The 17,422-nt window shown below is 32.4% G+C and overlaps 1 protein-coding gene across 3 annotated transcripts in view; it reads right to left on the bottom strand.

Moving 5' to 3' along the window:
• Positions 1–16,339, bottom strand: part of LOC106467555 (monocarboxylate transporter 9-like) — a 100,405-nt gene extending 84,066 nt beyond the window's left edge. The window contains exons 1-2 of one of the 3 annotated variants that reach the window (XM_022395756.1): positions 16,243–16,339; positions 4,730–4,823 (exon numbers count right to left, since the gene is read on the bottom strand). The gene's annotated coding sequence lies outside the window, so the exon portion shown is untranslated. Of the gene's footprint in view, positions 1–4,729; positions 4,824–10,521; positions 10,596–16,242 lie in introns of those variants that run through there. The other 2 variants (XM_013927915.2, XM_022395757.1) reach the window with 2 other exon arrangements.
• Positions 16,340–17,422: the final 1,083 nt, after the last annotated feature.

Raw genomic sequence — 17,422 nt, 5'->3', positions numbered from 1 at the left:
TATATATATATATATATATATATATATATATATAAAGATAACTTACCCCACTCACAGTCTCACCAAAGTCTGAAGAATGGCAACAGGTGGAAGACAATAACCCGACAAGGAAGAAACAGCAATCTGATGCAGATAGTGAGAAATAAATGTATGTGGCATGGTCCACATGCCTGATTGAAGAACTTCCTCCAATGGACGATGGAGATCAGATACCAAGGAAAAGGTAATGTGCCTAATCTGGTGAAAAGACACCTGAAACAAATTATGGGAAGAAGAAGACAAAGAAGTATAATCCAATCCAACTAAAAGCTGAAGGGTGGAAGGAGAAAGGACACAAACAGAGGATAGCTGCCAAAGAATCAAGAGGCAGGAACAGGCACCATGGAAGGAAGCCATACAGGCAATATAACAACAAAGAGCATGTACGGGAATATAGGTGGAAAATGGAATGAGGGGAAATCAGCAAGGAGAAGCAATAACCCTCATGAGTCACCAAAGTTTTGGGAAGGAAAGACCAATCCAGATAAAGGAGAACATATGTAGAATGATGTAGGATATGTGAAACATCAATGGCAAATAAATCTGACCAATAAGTAACAAACTGAACATGACGACAGATGTTCAAATTGAGGTAAAGTGAGTTTGTGAAGAATCACATTAACATCCCAATTCAGAAAAACTACACACTGAGGGGGAGGATGATTCTGGAAAGAATGCAACAAAATTGAGAGGGTAGAAGAGGTAAAAACAAATGTGTGGGATAAGGCAGCCCAATAACCCATGATCAAGAAGACAGATGACCCATGATCAAACAGCCAAGTGAAGAAATCTATAAGAAGAGGAATAGTGGAGCAAGCAGGTGAAAACCCCTGACCCAAAGACGAACAACAGAAAATGCTCCACTTATGTTGATAAACATCTATAGAGGAAGGATAAGTGGAATGAGGCAAAAATGAAGCAACTTGCCAGAACAATCCAGATTTCCTCCCAAGGACTTGATAAAAACCAGGAGTGAAGATGGAGGGTATGAAGGGCTGGATGAAATTCCAGTGGCCAAGGTTGACATAGAAGGGAAGATTGGAGCTGGAGCAACCATGGAAATCACAGTTGTGCCAGCCAGTAAGGAGCAATCAGAAGAACTTGACACAGAGTGGCATGGATGATCAAAATCACCCTGGGAAGAAGATGGATGGGAGGATAGATATAAAGGTATTTGTTGGTCCAATCCTGGCTGAACACATCAGCAGCCAGTGCATGTGAATGAGGAACCAGAGACTAAAACAGAGGTAACTTGGTATTTAGGAATGTGGCAAACACATCCAGGTGAGGAGTACTCCAACAAAGGCATAGCCACTGGAAAATGAAAGGAACAAAAGATTACTCCATCAAATAAACTTTGTCTGGACAGGAAAGACAATTAGTGAAAAGGTTTACTGCACCTGGAACATGACACACAAGGAGACAAATACTGACCACTTGGCCCAAAAAAGGAGATCCAGATGCAGGGGAAAAGTTAATGTGCCTAATCTGGTGAGAAGACACTTGGAACAAAGTATGGAAGAAGGTGACAAGGAAGTATAATCCAATTGAATTAAAAGCTGAAGCCAATTGGTAAGAATGGAAGGAGAAAGGCCATGAACAAGGCAGCTGTTGACGATGTGTCCATCTGCATCAAATAATAAAAGAAGAGGAGAAATCTTCAGAGGTAGAAACTGCGAAGAAGTGGAACAGGAAATAGTAACAAGGGATTGTATAGGCTCTGAATGAGACAAACAATTGAAGGAATGAGGATGGGTGCTGCCTTGGTGATTGATATAAGCTACCACCATAGAATTGTCAGAATGGATCATGACCAGATGATTCCTGGCAAGCTGAATGATGTACAGCTAGAAGCTCCAGGATGTTGATGTGGTAAGACCACTCAGCTGAAGAGACCACAGACCTGAAGCTTCCTACTGATTGACCCATGCCCCCCCCCCCCAGCCATGGAGGGAAGCATCCATGAAGATATGCAAATTCAGATGAGGGAGAGGATGTGGAAAACTGCCAATGTGTGTGTGTGTGTGTCATGTCCAACCACCAAAAGCACTATCAGTATTCAAGAAACTATTCATTTTATGCTTGTAACCATCATGAATAAGACATAACAAATATACATTGATCAATAAATTAGTTAGTAATGTCTTACCAGAGTGAATTAAGTATATCAGCAAGTTATGAAATTCTAGACTAACTACATTAATAATTCATTCAAGAATAATGTTTTATTATACAAGAAATTTCATAGAAACATACACTATCATTAAAAAGAACTTATTTAGTGATAAGTTAAGGTATAATGAATAAAAGATGTATTGGTATGAAACCATTTAATAAGACACTATTCTAGAACATATACATAATTAAAGATGGCCATATGAACATAATTTGAGAAATTTCATGTATGTGATCTTTTATGACTATGATGTTTATTTTCCACATATGTGGAAGATATCTCCTGATATCTTACACAATTGCAACTCTAGTTCTATATCTACGTATCTATCTATCTATATATGTGTGTTTGTGTGTGTTAAGAAGAAAAAAAAGAGTTGCTGTTGTAAGCTGTATATTCAGACGAGAACATATGTAAGGTGAGAAAAGTCCCCATGATTAATCCAGGGAGGTCGAGAAACCGAAACATTAAATATCTAAGACCGGATGCCCATTGACGTATTCCTTGAGAACCATGAAAAGAATGGAATAAAATCCTAGAAAAAAATGAGAAACTGTCCAATTGCATCTTTAGTCATTAGGTCCAACACTGTCATGGATCAACATTGGTAAGAAACAAGATCCCTTGGAGGAGGGAAAGTAACAAGAATAGAAGATAATGGAGAAAAAGAGGAAAAGAAAGGGTAAGTCTCTCTAACATCACTCTCAGTACCCAAAAATTAGCCACAAACAAAGGGCAAAGGTCCATAAACTGAACTAAACAGGCCCTACTTCTCCTGAGCCTACAGGTTAGTCACTGCCAAAATTGACCTCACTGAAGTCTAAAAGCAGTGACGGGACAGATGGGAACGGGAAGTGGTGACAGGGAGAGAAGAGGAAGCAAGAAGACAGGAGATAGAGAAGGAGCTCAGGAGAGATGGTAAGCCAGTGAGGATAAAGAATAACATTGGCATGAGGCTCCTAACATATAACTCCAGAGAAACAAACACTCAAGTAAAATCACACATGCGTATGAAAGGAGCCAGATAAAGGCATACAAAATGTAGCACTTGAGTAACAAGGGCACCATGCCACAAAGAACTCTAGCAACAGGTCAACCAAATATGATATGATAAGGCTGAGGAAGATAAACATGCCACTGTACAGAAGAGGAGCAAATATGCAACCACCAAAAACCCCTCAGAGGGATGATGGATTACCATGAAAAGGTTAATGGAGGAAAAATTATGGAAAATGATAGAGAGTGTATTACAAAAATGGGAAAACTTAAGCTTAAAAAAATGAACAAAAGACAGAGGATCTAACCCACAAGTCTAATGAAAAGACCCAAGAAAGGCAATACAGCACAAAGTCATGCCTAGTCATATGAAGTAACAAAGGAAGGAGGATGAGGCATGCTTGCACCAAAGTAGTAGTAAAAGTAATTGAATATGGATGTGCATATATGGATAGGAAGTAAAAAACATAAAAGAAAGAAGCAGGGGTAAAAGTAATTGAATATGGATGTGCATATATGGATAGGAAGTAAAAAACATAAAAGAAAGAAGCAGGGAACAAATTACAAAGATAAGGAAAGAAACATAACTGAGAAACTCAATCCGAAAATTACAAAAAAGGCTTAAATAAATGCAAGATAGCAAGGGTATAAGATTAGGCAAAGGTAGAAGTTGGGAAAAAAAATGGCAAAATCCCTTTAATCATAAATTAGAAAAATATGCAAAGATATGTCAGCTACAAAAGATGGCCCAGGCCACATGAAAGACTACCACCTGCTACTCAAAAGCCATTATCTCGACCAACAGACAAAGACAATTCTGATGTCAATATAGATGTTAGACTGGTGTGAACAATGTCTTATTTTGTTTATATAATCTTAATAAGTTGAAAATTCAAAATAACACTATTACTTTATACACTTCTCCTGGTACATAAATTATTTGTTATTTTTGACAAAGAATTCTTTATCAGGCGGATGAAATAAAATAAAATTAATCACAGTTCAAATGTTCAAATACCATCAAAAGTTTTTGAATAAATTGGAGTTATCTGAAGAGAAGTAGTTTTGATTCTATATTTTCTACAAATATTAATATAGGTAAAAACCTTAGTACTTTTATCCTACAGCCTTTATTCATACTTCAAACTCTAACATAAGTTTTGACCTCAGTTGATGGACATCATTTGCACTCAAGATGTGCATCCTCTTTTTTTTGGGGGGGGGAGGAGGAGGGGAAGAGTTGTAAGGCCTTTCCGTAAACAGAACAGGGTCAGATGATTTTGAAAAATTCAACATTTTGCTACGACTTGATGCATCCTTTGTACAGAAAAAACTACTGCACAATATTTATATTTGACTGCATCTGACATATAGCATTTATATCCAACAAAACTATAAACAAGGCCTTAAAAAGCTGTGAACACAAAATGGTGAAACTTTCTTCCTAACAGTAAAATATTTATGATTATTAAAAATATAAATAGTAATAAGTTCAAGTCACACAATATATTAACTCACCAAGAAAGAACTCAGTGCCATGAGAGGAGGGGAAAAAAAAAGATGATTCACTTTCTTCTTTTAATTACACATCATTGTATCATGGTTTTCTTTCCTGTAAAATAAATATATAAAAACACATTAACATCATCAAAAGTTCAGGATTTCATTGGAATGAAAATTCATTCTTACACAAAGATTTGGAAGCAAAACCTATACACGTTCTGTATGACTGCTCTAAGAACTGAGTTACCAGTATTTAAGCCAAGCCAAAGTCCAGGTATCCAAAATCCTACAGTTCTTCCTTCCATCATGATGTAACTGTTAAGCCAAATGCATCAATCCCATTTGTACACTTTGTAACCAAATTGTGTCATACTAGAAATAGCAACTCCTCATTAGTGTAGATTGATGTTTATGTTAACCTAAATGAAGGATTCAAATTCATCTCCTCTAACCATGAAAAACAAGAGAATATTCTACACGTACCTAACAGGGGCACCGCACTACAAATTGAGTTAGAGAAGTCAAACCACAGTCCAACCATTAACCACCTTAATTGATTCACTGCACAGTGATCCATCCTAAATATATAAGCTCAAGTATCTTAAGCAAAACAGCTGACTGTCTATATTAGTAAGTTTTAATTTTTTCAAAGTCAGAAACACAACTAATAATTATGAAGCACATCTAAGAAGTATTCAACAAAAACGATCTAACATAGATAAATTAAATGGATAGAAACTTATTACTGAATAGATAAAAGAAATTACTTAAAACATTAACTGTTTTTATGTTTTTCAGTAATAAAAATGATCAAATTGTAACTTATTTTCAATCGATGTGTTTATAAGAAATATATTTATGTAATACAAACTCACAAAATGTCTTACCTTTACTATAATATATATATACACACACACACACACAAACACACACGCATGATTATTTTTTTGGTTACACCAAGGTTTTGAATCTTCTGTTTTCTGTTCTTCTCCCTTCAATACTTTCACCATTATTTACAATATGCCTCTTAAAATCTTGAACTCTTGTATGAACCACACTTTTTTACGAGATTGTTCATCACATATTTTTACTTCTCCACCTAAGGTGTGTTTATTCCAGTTCCAAGGCCATATTGTATTATTAATATTTTAATAAAGTCTCTCAGAGAAAGTAAGTAAGAGTAGACAGAAGTAAGTATCTCTTTAAAGTTAATACTTAAGAAATGAAAAAAACTGACATACATATTACCTACTATAACATAAGCTAAAGTCCCTCCAATACTATGGAGGCAGGACAAAATAAACAACGTTTGCCCACCATGAGAAAGATAATCATAAGTCACATAGCCTAACAAGTAGAGAATTCAAATGTTCACTGGCAACATTACCAACCATCTCTATCAAATCACTAACCTAGGATAAGTGGATATATCAAGGGCAGTTTAACACTACTTACTGTTGGTTCCCATACAACATACCATGTAGCACATGGACTTGACAAAAAACAATAGTTATTTTATTTTATCTTCCATAAAAAAAGAACTTAAGAATACAATTTAAATGAAAAAGGCTTTGCCAACATCTCATTCTGGATAAAGTGTTAATAGGTAATGCTCTACTGAGATGACAGTTAGCTTTTGCTACCATGTTTATACACAGCTCCCCAGTTCAGGTTTATTTTCAGATATACATTAAAAACGTAAAAAAACAGACAGATGTTTTAATATTTTGTAACTTATTTGAACATTTAAAATGGTAAACTTTGGGAAGTTTGAAAAGTAATATAATTTCTTAATCATGGTACAAAATTCCAGCTGACATATATCACACTTTTAAAAGCTAAAATAAAGGGCATATAGTGTGCATCACATATATTTCCATGGTAGTACGAGTTATGCCTGCCTCATCAGATTGCCTCAGGTAGCAGTGTATCTGTACTTCAAAGAACCAAACACACACAATATAATGTTGAACAGTACCTCCAAACCATAATTTTAAAACTACATGCATATTCAAGATTTACACTAAACCTGTAGAAAAAGATACAAGAAACTAAACACTTCCCAAAAGGCTACTGTCAACACAAGCAGGTTTCTTTTAAATATAGCAAATAAATAAATATGTGAAATGCTAAACAGTACCACATTATCAATGACAGATGAATTAACATAATAACCTGAAGAGGAAATGTGTTCTAGTCAAAGCAAAGCAGCAAGAAATGATTCAAATGAAGTCTGATGGGATAAAATTTGGGATTATTTCTACATGCAAAGAAAGATAGTTGTTTCAGCCATGATGTGAAATGAATAACCTGTGGTGATAGTGATGTAAGAGTTTTTTTACAAGTAATGTAGCACTGAAAATCCTGTTAAAAAAACTGGGGTTAATCATCACCTACTCTATTCTCTCAAAGACATATCAAACACAAAGTTTGACTGACCTCAGTACATTTTCTACAGACATGAGTAAAAAGCCCTTCAAAATAAGACTAAAAAATTACATTCTCTTAAAAAAAAGAAGCAAAAGAGGGGTGTAAGATTGTTAAGGGAATTGATAGTATTGATAAATTATCTTTTTTCATACTTAATGGTGGGATAATGGGACACAAATAGAACTTTTGGTAGTGTAAGAGTCGTTTTCAGGTAAGAAAGTTTTATTTTTACAACAGGGTAGTTGGCTTATGGAAAGGATTGCCTTTAGGTGTGGTAAAAGCAGTAAATTTAAGGGAAAGCTTGTTAAATACTTTAATGATAAATGCTAGCTTTAAGTTCATATAGTTTAATGGATGAGATAGCTTAGATGGACCAGCAGGTCTCTTGTTGTCCTTAAATGTTATGTTATTAGTGACATATCCTGTGAAGGGTTAATTAATATTTAAATAATAAGAGCTGGCTTTGAGGGTATGTTATTTTTGTTTGTTTTTTTATCTTTAGTTTAGTGGATGGGACAGCCTCAATATAACACAAGCCCATTGATATCTTTTAAGTGTTGTTATATGTTATATTAAAAGCCATCAAAGCTTCAAAAATGCTTTGGGTGATAAGGAAAACACTGAAGGAGGCTAGTTTTCTTAGATATAAAATTGGTCTGAATGAAGTCCTTTGAAGGAGAAAAGGTGGCTTTTACATGGTTAAGAACCACTTTATTACCTTGTCACACACACACAAACTTATACATCTTCAGAAATGTACATATAATATCACTCAAAAACTGTTGTGGACCTACTGAAGTCCAATAATGAAGACTTAATCTTCCTAGGTTGTCTCTAAAAAATTATATCATTTAAAAAAAAACAAAAATGGATATTTCTCTAGTAGATAACCTAAAAAAAGAAACAGTGATCAACATGCTCAGTAAAATACTATTACTATAGTGTCACACTTCTTGAAGTTTTTTTTTGGAAAATTGCACAAACTAACAGAAAAGGATAAATAGAAAAAAAAAAAACTTTCCAATTGTAAAATAAGATAGCTACATAAATAAGTTTAGCTTCTAAATTAGATTAAAATATTGAAAGTGCTAGTCTTTACAAAGTCTGACAGAGATTTTGAAAGTCAGTGAATTCACACTCTTCCACAAAGTTCTCTGTTGAAATGATAAATCAACAAGACTGATGACTGACAAGTGGCAAGTTCACTAGGAAGTGAAAATATAATGTGCCCAAATAAAACTCAGGATATGAAAAGTAATGTGTGATATTTGTTGACTAAGATAGGTCAATATTGTCAGTGCACCATAAAAATAGCTTTCTAGATTTAGAAAAATAAATGAGTGAGTTACAGATACATGTTTGGTTTGTCCAGGTAAAACTGAATTAACTTTAGAGCAATGAGAATAACTGAGAATGAATGAAATACTGAGACTGGACATAAAGTAAAATATAAAATGAATAATGTATATTAATATCACACTTAAGTAAACAGTGTATGCATTTGCTTTCTTGGAGTGACACGTCACTTTCATTAGATTCTCTCTCTAAACCACTTGCCCTTATAGACTGTTCACTAGAATGACTAAATCCAACATTCACTACTTTGCAAGAAATGATGCATTTCCTCATAATGACTAACACTGCTCATGTGACTGGTTATTCTCATTCAAACATTGGTGAGGCTATAAACTGGAACATTACTTGTTCTACCATGAAGGACAATGTTGTTGACATTCTTGTACAATGCACAGTATTGCAACAATACCCCCCACAGCTAGCAGTGTACCAAGAACTAAAAAGCCAAACACACAATATAAAAAAATTTAACATTACCTCTAAACTGTAATTTTTGAATAACAAATGAACAGAGGCAGCTAAAATGAGATGAACTTAACAGATTTCTCAAATACGTGTTATGTGAAACTTGCATGTATACGGAACAAATGCTATAATAATAAAGACAGAAATGCAATGTATATTAAGAAATCACATTACTTTCTCTGTTCTATAACCTAAACCCAATAAAATCTAAACTTGAGATCCCATTGAGGAATGCTTTAACTTTTTCTCACCCCTTAAAAAATGCTACACACACACTCGCACACATCACAACCCTTACACAAAGAAAATGCAAAACAAAAGTTATATCTCACAAAAATATTCTTTAATTACATTAATAGGAAAATGAGCCCTTTAACACAAATGCAAGCACATGTTAACAGAAAACCTTTAACAATGAAAATCAATTTAATTGCCATAGGAACCATGAATCATACATCAAACAATACCCTTTAACAATGAAGAAAATAACAAATAAACCCTCCAACTTAGATACACTAATGAAAATGATAATACTTTGACATGATACTGCATAATCAAAACACTTATTAAAATATAAATTAAATTATAAGAATACAAAAGTGATTATGTATATAATCTTTACACAATGTCATACATAATAATCATTAATTATAAACCACAAGAACACCCTTCCACATTGAAGAAAATAAAACTTACTAAAATTAACAATACCACACAAACCCTTATAAACTATACACATTTGTACATAGGATCCCAGCTTATATATATTTATATAAAACAAAATATCTCAAGTAATTACAAGATACAAACTAAAAGTAATGAAATAACCCTTTTAACATTAACTACAAAATCTTCACTTACAAAGCTAACTTTTTAACACATAAAATAATACAAACATAAGATTAAATCCTTTAACACATTTGTTGCTGCATAATAAATTAAGTATAATAAAAATTAAACATTCAAGAGGTTCATAACTAAAAGTCGGTTGTGACCAACTGATGTGGCACATGGCAGTGAACATGTTAATGAAGAATCACAATTATATAGTTTCAAACCCTTTAACAATGACAACATCCATCTAATTGTGGAAAATGACATTTAAATCACAAAGAACCCTTTTTAAGCCTAATGCTCATTGGTTTAAGTAAACAGCAGTACACACATCAGCAGAAACAACAAACTTCACAATACGATATCTTGCAGCGCAGCACCAAAATTTTCTCCTTCTTATCCGTTCTATGGTATATACAGATAAAACTGAATTAACTTTAGAGCAATAAGATAGGTCCACTTTAGAATAGGAGATTCAATCAGGATGCTTATTACAAAATAAACCATAATCTTCCAATAAATTATTTGTGTGAATGAATGAAACGAACAATCTTTATTAATTTCACACTTAAGACAAACACACTTTGTGTACTTGCTTTTATGAAATGACAAACTATTACTTTTGCCAAATTTTCTTCTTTAAACTACTTGCCCTTCAAGATTGTGTTACCAGACCAATCAAATTCAATGTTTCTTACTTTACAAAGGAGCATCATATTTACCCAGAGCAACTAGCACTATCCACTTGACTGGTCATTTTCATTCAAACACAGGTGAGACCATAACCTTAAAACACCACCTGTTCTACCACTGATGGACACTGCTTTTGACGTTCTTACACAACATGCAGTATTTCAGAAAAATATCTTATGGTTAAAATAGGTACTGTCTCCTTGAGAATAACAAAGGAACAAAGGCAGCTAGAATGAGATGAGCGTAACAGATTTTTCAGCCATGTGGTATGTAAAATTCTGTATATATACATAATAAAATCATAAACTTAGAAAAAATACTATAATAACACAAGAAGATAGAAATGCATGGTACATTAACAAATAACAATGTTTTGGGACAACATGGGACCTATTAGTTCATCTCATCTGTTCCATCCCCTAAACTAAATTAAAATAATTTTTAAAAAATCTTAAAACCAACCCTTATCATTCATATACTTATCAAGCTTTTTCTTAAACTCACTTAAATTTACTGCCTCTACAATATCTGAAGCCAACCCATTCCAAATAACAACCACCCTGTTAGAAAAATGAAACTGTCTTAGCTGAAGATGACTCCTACCTTACCAAAATTTATATTTGTGTCTCCTAGTCCTACTTTTCTCACTGTTAAATATGAAAAAAAAAGATGATGCATCAACACTATTAATTCCCTTTACAATCTTAAACACCTAAACCAGATCCCCCTAACTCTTCTTTTCTTCAAGAGAAAACAATTTGAGACATTTCAACCTCTCCTCGTATGACAATCCCTTCATCCCAGGCACCATTCTAGTAACCCTTCTCTCAACCTTTTCCAACAATTCAATGTCTTTCCTATATCATATATGCAAATATTTCAAACTGTCTACAGTCCCTTGGCACTTAAATTGTTTTTTCCACTTTAAGAGAAAGCAAACATTATGAACCACAAATTCCCATAAATCTTCCTGTGTGAAACAAGATAAAAACCTTTTGTTTCCTGCCTAACCATCACTAAAATGATTAATTTGTTGTATATATGACAAGGTATTTTGATTCAGAACTTGTTTACCTACAATCTATGCAAAAAAGTGGTTTTAAGTTAAATATTTTCAAGTTTTTTCTTTATTCCTGAAGAACATCAGAAGAAAGTATTTTGCCAATTTCAAGGTGAAGAAAACTTTGGATGAATAACTCAATTCAGTGACAGAGGTGGGAGTATGGCAGTGTAAGCTGCTGAGTGAAGAGAGGAAAAAATTTTTTGCAGTTTACATTTTAACAGTCACACTACAAACATAAAACAGTTGATGTGTTTGGAGGAAAATGAATTTTCACAATAAGAAGGATAACAATACTTAAGATCAACAATATCCTTTGCAAGGCCAACACTGATTTGGAATTACTGATTATCCACATCAAACAACTTTCACCAACACTGAATAACATGCAGTCATATAAATTATAAATTTTTTTAATATGTACTGTATTTTGTTTTTTACTCTTTCACTTTCCACGTGTTTTAGTTTTGATTAAATTATTGTTGTTGCAGCTATGTATTTCAGTTATTTACTTATGAATGGTGTAAATCTTTTATTTTGCATTAGATACTGAAGAAGGAATTTGTATAATTCTGGAACATTTATCCATGTCTCCTGTTATAAATAAACAATGTTGTTTATTGTAAGTATTGTTATCCTTTTTGTTGTGAAACATAAAACAAATTATTACAACTTACAGAAACACAAACTATGCACATTAATTTCAAAAAAAGCTTTTAATCATACACAATATGCACATACAAGTTTAAAACAAATCACCAAACAAAGGAACAGGTTATACACAAAAGCCTTCTGCTCCTATTGCTTTAAAACCAAAATTAAAAAGTCCCTATTGAGGCAATTTATAAATTATAAAGTGCAAATAGATTTTATACTAATAACAGAAGGTATTTCTTTATACAGAGTGATGAGTAACTGGAATCAATTGCCATGTTGTTGGAGCTAAGTCTCTACAATCATTCAAGAAACAGTTTAGTGAGATTCTTGTATCAACAATCACATGAGCAAGATAAGCTAAATGACTTCTCATTTTTAACCTTTATGTTTTTATTTGGCAGTCTTAAAATAGTCTATAACTGAGGTTATCCTTGGCTTTTTGGATTTTGCTGAACTGTCTGACAACTCCTCAGCACTTGATGAAGGTAACCCTGCTTGTTCAGTACTCCTTTTCCCAAAATTCTCACTTTCACTCCTTGCAGCTGTATCTGACAAGCTGACAGTGGACTACACTACAGAGATAATTTTCTCTTGTATGTTTCTGTCATTATTTTTCTGGACTTTACTGAAGGGTTTCTTGCTGATCTTCATTAATTTTCTGGTTGCTGGCAATCTTGCTTTTGAAATGTCTGTCTAAATTTTGTTTTTTTCTTGCTTTCCTTTTTCTAGCCAAGATCTCTTGAATGGACTTATAAGCATGGTGTTTTGGAACTTGGAAGGATTTGGTTACCTAGCTGTGCTGAGAGTAATTTGACATGTCATTTGTCTTTTGTACAGTGATCACTGAAGACCTTTTCAGACAGTGGTTACAAACCATACAAAAACAATCAGAACAATACAGAAACATTAGTTTTCAATACCCAAGCTACATACAACCTATTCAAAGAATATCTTTCTTCACACCACTCCCAATTACATTTATTTTTCAGAGATTTATCAATGAGGACTGTATCATATTTGCATTTCAAATCCAGCACAAGAAAAACAGACACAAAGCCAATGATAATTTGGGTATAAAAGAGGTAAAATAAAGGAGAATCAACAAAAAATTAGGTTTGTCACCTAGTGGTGTATATAAAACAACAAAACAATTGTTTTATACAATTTATACATATATGGTAAAATACATCCCTCTTAATTGTTCATGGTTCCCCCAAAATTGCCAAGACAAAAAACCACTTACAGACATAAAACTCCCACCCATGTCAATAATGTGATATTTTTTACACATATGAACTTGATCTAACTAGTGAAAACTGTGTATAAAGCCTAATCCCATGGAGACAGACTGAATGGAGTTAAGCATATCCCTAACATGAATTAAGTTCACTATTTACTACTCTCAACCCAAATCAACACCTACTTACTAAGCCCAAATTACACATGAAACATTATAGTCTCACATTATAATACAAATTGTAAATCAAGTAACTTTTGTTTTCAGTAAAGATAATTAATTATATACATAAATAACGTAAAACAGAAATAAAGTACAGAAAGTATACTGCACTTTAGATGAAAAGCATCCATGATGTCAGTTTTGTTAAAGGTATAAAGGGTTCAATTACTAACATTATCCAGAATTGATACTGAACAAGATTTCAAATGACATACTATGAACAAAACTGAAAAAAGAAACAGAGGAATAGTGTGGGTAACCACAGAAGTGATGTACCATGTTTTAGATCTGAAAGTGACACACATGTGGACATTGAATTGTTTAAAAGGGTTCAAAAAATCAAAGAGAGCTATTAGGATTATACCTGGGTTGAACAGGTTGCTATAAGAGGGGAGGTCAAGATCTCTCAAATTGTTTTATGTTGAGAAAAATGTTGTAGGAAATCTGACTGAGGTGTTCAAAACCAGGGGGTAATACAAGCTACATCTGAGAGCAGTTACTGCTTTTGAGCACTATGTTTTTGGCCCCCAATTTTAAAAAAATCATGAAAAAGTTAGGCCAAAAATCAAAATAGCAAAAAATAATGATAATAACAAAAACAAACAAAAATTTTGCTTAGACTTTCTCTATAAACTTTTGCTATTTTAACTTACCTCAAAACTAATCTGACTAGGTGCACTTAAATATAACAATATTTAAAAGTATCTATTAGGGTTGTTGTTTTTTATCAAAAGTATCAGTTTTTTCACCCTACAACCCCACCTCAAATTAATTTTCTGTATTACCACCTGATGACTATTAATGGAATCAATAGTATTGATGCATCATATTTTTCATATTCAATAGTGAGAATGGTAATCAGGGGGTGCAATATAAATTTTGGCATGGTAGGAGTCATCATCTTTAGCTTCAACTGTATTACTTTTCTAACAAGGTGGTCGGCCTTGGGAACGTTATAGATGCAATAAATTTATGGTGGTTTAAGGAAAGGCTTGATAAATACTTAACTTATAAGTGCTGATTTTGAGAGTGTCCTTTTTTCTTTTTAAGTTAGTACAGTTTAGTGGACCAAACAGCCACAATGGACCAACAGACACCTTGTTGTCTTAAATGTTGTATGTTAAATGCCATTAAAGGATCAAAAATGCTTTGGTTAACAGTGAAATATCATATTATAGGAAGAAGCATTGCTTTTACTGCTTTTTGTTAATAAGATATATTTTACATGATTTTCAGTTAGAAGCAGTGACAAGAAAAAGTATTCATATGCTAAGTTTAAAAAAAAAATCCACTAAAATATCTGGAATATTTAATGTATAACTCAAACTGAAAACCTATAGCCTTAAAATCGTTTCACTCCAGTTTCAGTAAACAAAAATCTGTACATACAATATTTTATGATGACCTAAGATTTGTGCTTCTCACCAATATGGCTCTAAAAAATTCTTATTAATGATGATGATGTAATTTATTGAAAAATTTGCTGCATTATATTACAGTACATGCATCATTTCAAAAACTTAATTATAAAGATAAACAATATTTATACAAATTATACATGAATGATCAATAAGCTATACCAGACAATGTCTTATAATCCTTTGGATATAACATGTCTTAATTTAACAAAATATGTTAAGAAAATTCTCAATAGATGGCACTAGACAATACAAATATCCTAATACTTAAAAAAAAATTAAGTGGACTTGATTTCAGCAATCCCACTCACTAGCTTATTTTTTCTTTAAATTAATTGATAATGTAGGGATTATTTTAAGTAATAATACTAATACTTATAATACTAATATTTACTGATACATTTAATGTAAGTCTCTCTTAAAATCTTAAGACATTTAGAATTATATTTAATGTTGATTACAGTGAAGCACATGCAACCTATGAAAGTTGGCATACATCCAGGTGTTTTCCAAAGGAGACTTAACATTAAGTACTTTGCTCTATCAGTACTCTTACACTAATTCATGTTCTTATACAAAACAATAACTAGAAAGGGAATCAGGTTATCAATATTATGAATTTTCTACCCTGTACACAAATAAAATAACTACAAGTTGTGAAAACTGATATAAAGTATAACAATCCTCAACATTTTCTGATAATATTTCTGTCATTTTAGGCTAAACAAAAAATAAAACATTTGAATTTTCAAAAAATATCTTGGACACGTACAACAAAAATCAATTAATTAAAACCTCTTAAATTACAACGAACAAGACATAGCATTAGCAATCAATAATTTCATAGCATAATTAAGCTTGTGGAATAGGAGTTACAACTTGTATAGACTAAATATAACTTTACATGTAAACCCTTATGAACAAGTTATAGACTGTGGCTGTTCCGAGTCAATGTTATCATTCATAGTATTACCGCTAAGCATTACTAATACTATACTAGTAATAGTATTAATAGTAATAGTCCATGGTGTAAACTGTAATTATAAATTATGATATTAAAAATTACATTTCTGAGATACGGTGAAACTAAAATAATTCAAACTAAACAAGATTTTTCCACTTTAAAGTAGCCTACATCATATCATTTACAACTTACCCTTCCTACTCATTAGAAAACCTCATATTCTCAACGAATATAGCGAAAAGCTTGTTACGTAAAGAGCCATAGGCTTCTCCGTCATTTTGTGTGTATCTTTAGGACGCCCTCTAGTGAAATAAAAGGTAATTATAATTCTCATAATACATTAGATTACACTTATTACATTTTTTGACACTACATTGTTAATCCAGTTCCTTAAGTTTTTTCAAAACACTAATCAAAATCGGATTTTGTTGAATAAGTATACTACCCTTACACTGTGCCTTCATTAATTGGTTCTATGAGTGGAAAAGTTGAAAGATAACAAATTATACTTTTATTTGCCATTCATTTAGTATTCCTTCTACGGTTTCGTTCAACTATAATTTTTTTAGTTATATTAATGCTCTAACTTACCTTCTAGCTAAGTAATGTTGAATTTGTATATGTCTGTATTATTAAAATGACACAAGCTTTTTCTAGCGGGGACGTACGTATAGATACTAATGTTGTGAAAGATTATGTAAATTCGATAATCACAAGAGATGTAACTTCTTTGTCTAACCACTAAATAAAAACCCTTCCTTGATCTTAATCACGATAGTTCACGAGATATACATAGTTAGAATGAGTTATTGGGAAGTGTTACTCGTTTTTATCGTTTTACAAAACAAAAATAATAATGAAAAGCAGAAAAAAGCTTCATGCTTAAGTAAACTTGTTTTTTAAATGGCACACATATTCATGCAAAAATATCAGTTTTTATGAAATGCAAAGATGTAAACCAAAATGAACCTCGTGAAACAAAGAAAAATAATATATACAGATTTAAACAGGCATGTCATGATGTACCATAATGGAAGATATTAAAAGAAACTAACACAGAGTACGTTGGTCAAAATCACATTATGAAAACACCCTTTAACACAGATTAATCAGTTTTTTCGCAAAAGAATACTCGTTAATACAGATAATAGATTTATCGTAATAGTACAAAATTCATTATACCCAACTGAATTCAATGTACTAATTGGAATGTAATAATTCATGTAAAAAAGTACATATAAAAAAATTCCAAGTAACTTAAAAACAATAGATACAAAATTCATATTATATATATCGCATTACGTTATCAGTCCAGGCTGTCAACTTATTGTCATAACGGATATTGTCTGTGGTGATAGTACCCAAATGCGTT

The sequence above is a fragment of the Limulus polyphemus genome, unplaced genomic scaffold (assembly GCF_000517525.1).
Source record: "Limulus polyphemus unplaced genomic scaffold, Limulus_polyphemus-2.1.2 Scaffold2659, whole genome shotgun sequence".
In the NCBI taxonomy this organism is placed as follows: Eukaryota; Metazoa; Arthropoda; class Merostomata; order Xiphosura; family Limulidae; genus Limulus; species Limulus polyphemus.
The sequence above is the reverse complement of the archived record's forward strand: the minus strand, read 5'-3'. Positions and strand labels throughout refer to the sequence as shown.